The sequence below is a fragment of the Hibiscus syriacus genome, unplaced genomic scaffold (assembly GCF_006381635.1).
Source record: "Hibiscus syriacus cultivar Baekdansim isolate YM2019G1 unplaced genomic scaffold, ASM638163v2 tig00112688_pilon, whole genome shotgun sequence".
NCBI classification, from domain to species: Eukaryota; Viridiplantae; Streptophyta; class Magnoliopsida; order Malvales; family Malvaceae; genus Hibiscus; species Hibiscus syriacus.
In genome coordinates, this window is record NW_024063384.1 from 295,774 (window position 1) to 301,732 (window position 5,959).

Here is a 5,959-nt window from a genome sequence, read left to right on the forward strand (position 1 = left end):
GTTTGATTTTTAATCAATCCTTTGCCTCGATCTCAGTGTGGTTTGAATTCAGACCAATCTATGGTTGCTGTTACTTTCTGTCGTGTCTTTTATATTAATGGTGTTGGCTAATTAAGAGAAACAATTAAAACTAATTACATGCAAGGAAGGTTTGTTCGTTCGACTGTTCTTTTCGGTTGAAACAGTTTTAACATTAATCCCTGGTTGCTCCTGTTAGCTTATTACTTTGTTTCTTGTCGGTTTTGTTATATTTTAGATTTGTATTTACTAGATTAATCATATCCACCTCTGCCGAACTAAAATGTTAATTAAAATTTCAGTTTTGTTTTAAAAGTAAAGAAAATAAATAAATATGAGGGAAAAAGCAAAATAAAAGGATTTATTTAACTATAAAAATATCAGCCCGAAATATTTGGAAAAAACAATTAATCCCAACATATGTTCAGCTGGATATTATTGTATTTAAAGAATTTCTTAATTTCAGTTTGACTCTTAAACTTTTTACAATTTTATTTAGTTTTTTTGTCAGAAAATATCATTGATATTTAAAAGCTTTACTCAAAATAAAGGCTGATTTTGTGGGATAATGCGGTGAGAAAAAAATAATTGGTCGGATAATGCTGGGGAAATATTATTTGTTCGAATGTGGAGATTGCTACAGTCTCTCCCGGAGACGCATTGTCATCCCGGCCTCCAAGCTTGACCCCTTGAAGACTCATGACCATCAATGCGTTTAAGGTCGGAGTCGTACTGGCTTCCAGGCGTTTCTCACGCTGCATGCATATCCTCTCCCGCGACGCTGCATGCATGGAAGTCGCATGGCAAGTCAAAAAACTCCCAAAGACGCGTTGTACTCCATGTGTCTCTCCCTTGCATGCATGCGCTCCCCTCCCCCGCGAACGACACCCGTGACGTTGCCCCTGCATGGCAGTCTGCCGCATGCATGGAGGCAACAATAAAAGATGCATTTTGCAGCAATAATGTCGCAAAAATAGCAGCAATAATGGGGGAGGTGAGTCTACGGGAGGGAGGGAGGGGCACCAAGAAGAAAAAGAAAAAGAGGAGAAGGAAGAAAGAAAGGAAAAAGAAGAAAGAAGAAATAAAAGAAGAAGAAAGAAGAAGGAGGAAAAAAGAAGAAGAATAAGAGATGAAAATCAAGTAAATTAAATTAAATTTTATTTTATTTTTTTGTTGATGTTTTAATCTCTTACTTAGTTTAGATTAAATTAGTTTGTTTATAATAATGTTTATATTAAATTGTTAATGTTATTAAAATTAATTTTTTCTACAGATTCGTTCAAATAGCATAACAAAATCAACTACTTTATTGAGACACTCTATATATGTAACATCCTGAAATCAGGGTTAGTGACAAAAATGAGATTTTTTAAAATTTAGGGATAAAATTAGGAAAATTTAAATTCAAGGATTTAAATAGGATTATTTCAGTATTGGATGAAAGGGGTAAATATTAAAGGATTATAAGGGCATTATGGTAATTTTAACTTAAAAGATATTTCCCCCATTTTATAAGAATGAAACACGTGGGTTTGGAGAGTTATCTGGAACTCTGCTTTTTCTTCTTTCTTTCTTCTTCCCGTGTGTTCATGCTTAAGCCTCAAAGGTGAGTTTTAATTTTGATGGTTAATTCTTGAATATTTGAGTTGTGTTTTATTCTTTGAGTGTTATATAAGCTTAAAGAAATCTTATATAAGCTTAAAACACCAAGAAGAAAGAATTAGAAAGGAATTTTTATTAAGAGTTTAGAAATGAACTTTTGTTATAGAAAGGTTTTTGAAGTTCTAAGGATGGATTTGACTTCTCAATGGGTTAATTGAGAAGTTAAAGGTGATAGAATTGAATTTAGAATACATGGAAAAGTTGATGAAATTCTTTAATTCAAGAATTTTGGTGGATTATGGGAGATGGTAAAGTGTTATAGTGTTATAAGAAGGTTTATATATGTATAGACAATTTAAGGTACAAGGAGGGATTAATAAGTAGAATTTGGAGTCAAAACAAGACATTTTCATGCTCAAGATGTAATTTCTGGGCTATGTGCATCGGTACACATTGATGCACATTCAATGTGTACCAATGCACTCTCAAATAAATAAACATCGAATGCCCTTAGTGCATCGATGCATAAGGAGTGCATCGATGCACCCCCTTAAAATGAAAACATCGAAGGTGATTGGTGTACCGATGCATGAGTAGTGCATCGATGCACATGTTAAGGGATGCATCGATGCACATGTTAAGGGATGCATCGATGCACATGTTAAGGGATGCATCGATGCATGGTATAATGTACCGATGCACTTCAATATGAAATAAAATAAATCTTTCTTTCAGTCTAAGAAATTATAGATTATAGTATATCAATGGAATATTGATAGTATAAATATATAATTGTGTAGACATCGATCAAAAGTAAAGTTCAGATTGGTCAGCAAAGTAAGATACGCAAAGAAAACAAGAGCTTAAGAGTGTTTATTGAGACCAGGTGAGTCCATGATAGTAAGTGTACGTTATGTTAAGGAATTAAGACTTGCGATGAGTCCAATTCCGATATTATATGATAAGTACTAAAGCATAAACATGTAGTGATATGCTGTTAGATGTATAGTATATGAGTAAATGCATATGTTTAATTGTTGAATGCATTTTTATGTGTGAACTATGTAAATGCATGTATTATGATAATAGGTCATGTGATCATGAAATATATGATAAAATATATGAAAATAATATGACTCATATGTGCTTCTATTAGAATGCTTTATGATATGTTATGTATATGAAGTGAATGATATGAATACATGTTAGTATAATAAGATAGATTAGATGTTATAATTGAATGAAGGGATTGTATGAGAATATGTATATGCGAACATGTGTTGTATAATAGTTGTTGAAAACATTTTGATGTTTCGATATAAAAAATTAAATTAAAAGAATTTTAATTTTGAAAATGATTTTTCTAAGCATATTCGATATATTAAATCGAATATCAAAATATTACTCAAAATATTTCAAAGTTCATTTTAAATCCTTACTCAAGTGTAAAATTAAGTTTTAATCTTAAAAATAATTTCAAAACGATTTTACAAAATATTTCGAACCATTTTAAAGCCAAAAATTCCAGATTGCTCAAAGAGAACCGATTCCCCCCCCAAGGGGGTACCGATCCCCCCCTGAATGGTTTGGCTCCGAGAATTCCAGTATGCTCGGAGGGAACCGATTCCCCCCACTGTTCAACGGTCGAAATATTTGAATTTTACACTTAGGGAACCGATTTCCCCCACGCTCTAAGCAGAAATATTTATTGTTTTCACACTTAAACGGCTACAATAACTTCATTAATGATCCCCAACGTTCAGAAGTGATTCAAGGTGTATTTAAGCAAGCTTAGAAGCCATTGATCAAGAACAAGAAACATCAAGCAACTAGAATCAAGAGAGAATCAAAGAGAAAGCATCAAACCTCAAGTTTGAGCATTTCAAGCCTATTTTTCATTCAATCCTATTTTTCATTCAATATTCATTTTGCTTTCAAGAACACTTATTGTGCTCAATCATATTTATTATTGATTGTTCTTTCTTTGTTCTAGAATTGTGCAAACATATTTGCCTTGTGAGGTTTTTCTTGTAAGTTTGCAAATTTGTAATCTTCTCTTTGAGAAAAGAATGTTCTCAAGAATTGGGGTATATTCTTGAGGGAGTTGTAAGGTTATCTCGTTGGCCTCAAAAGAAAGAACAAATTAGTGAATTTGTTGGAAAATCCTTAGTGTGGATAGCTAAGATAGTGGACGTAAACTTTGGTTGATAAAGTTGAACCACTCTAAATCACTGTGCAATTACTTTCAATTTTCTGCAAAAGCTTCCACAAACTTTTTTAATTGCCAATTCACCCCCTCTTGGCCGATTTCGTCAATCGATTAACTCAACAATTGGTATCAGAGCCTAACTCATTTGAAGGTTTAATCGCCTCTTGAGTCAATTTGGGAAGAGTTACATCGATAATCAAAGTCATCAATGGCCTCTACTTCAAACTTCGACTCCGATCTCGATTCGATGCCCGTCAACAAGCCTCCTTTCTTCAATGGGGCTAACTATACCTATTGGAAAAATAGTATGATGTACTTCATTCAAGCAAGTGACATGGGAGCATGGAATGTCGTAGAAGAAGGATACATCAAGCCTCTTACTCATTCAAGATTGTGGAGTGAAGGAGAGACAAAAATGTTCCAGCTCAACTCCAAAGCCATCCATATCATATTTTGTGCTCTTGGACCAGATGAATACAGAAGAGTTTCATCTTGTACAACCGTCAAATAAATATGGGACAAACTTCAAGTCACTCATGAAGGTACCGATGTGGTAAATAAATCTAAAATTAGTATTCTAACGCATAGCTATGAAAATTTCAAGATGAAACCAAATGAAGATATTAAACCTATGACGGATAGATTCTCAACGATTGTCAATGGTCTCAAATCATATGGAGAGATTATTTCAAATGAAAAGCTTGTGAGGAAGTTAGTTTACTCCCTTCCAAAATCATGGCAATCAAAGAAGACGATAATCATCGAGTCTAAGGACCTAACGCCCTTAACTCTTGAAGAGCTAATCGGTTCACTCCTCACTCATGAAATGATGCTTGAAGATGAGGTGGATCTCGATAAGATTGAAGAGACACCAAAGGAGAAGGAGAAGAAGAAAAACATTGGAGTTGCTCTCAAATCCACAAAAGATGAGAGTGATTCAGATAAAGATGACGATGACGAGGAAATGACATTGTTTGCCAAACGGTTCAGAAAAATGATGAGACCTTACCGAGGAAGAAAATTCAAACGAAATGAAGGCCTAAAAAATGAACCAAAAGAGAAGGACCCAATCATTTGCTATGAATGCAAAAAGCTGGGGGCATGTCAAATATGATTTCCCACAATTGAAGAGAAAGGGTCAATCAAAGAATAAGCACAAGGCTCATGTGGCTACATGGAGCGATGAAGAAGGTTTCGATGAAGAGGAACAAGAAGTAGCAAACTTGTGCTTGATGGCATTCGGGGAAGATTCTAAGGTAACCTCTAACTCATCTAATTTTGATGATTTATCCTATGATGAGTTATTAGAGGAATATAATAGGTTGGCTTCGGATTATGAGAAATTGTTTTTAAAATATAAAAAATGATATTTCAAAATTGAAAAATGAAAATAAACTCATATCCAAAACCAACAACGATCTTGAAAGTAAAATCAAAGATTTGTAAATCAAACTAGAAGAGTTTGAAAAGAAAAAATTTGGATTTGCAAAATTTACTTTCAAAGGTCAATGATGATCATCAAAATAAAATTGATGATCTTAAAGCTTCTTTTGATAAAGTTGGAACAAAACGTTTTGAAGATGGAGAAAATTCAAAATCCAAATTTGTTAGAAAAAGTTTTAAAAACTACAATCATAGAGGTCCCCAAACAACCTCTAATGAAAAAATCGTTAGATGTATATGGATTCCTAAAGAGCTTATTACTACTAAAGATAAAGATATCATACACAAATGGATATCTAAGGGGACTAGGATTTTGGAAACTAATGAATATGGACCCAAAAGAATTTGGGTACCAAAAATAAAAAATTAATCTATGTTTGTAAGAAAAGGAGCATTGCTAAAAGGCACGGGAAACAAATCTAAATTCATGGTACCTTGATAGTGGATGCTCGAGACACATGACCGGGGACAAAAACTGGTTCATATAGCTTAACGCCAAAAATGGAGGAGAAGTGACTTTTGGTGATGATTCAAAAGGTCACATTGAAGGTATAGGTACAATAGGAAATACCTCTTCCATACAAATTTAAAATGTGTTATATGTGAATGGATTAAAGCATAATCTCTTGAGTATTAGTCAATTATGTGATAAGGGATTCAATGTCATATTTGAAACTAATGGTTGTA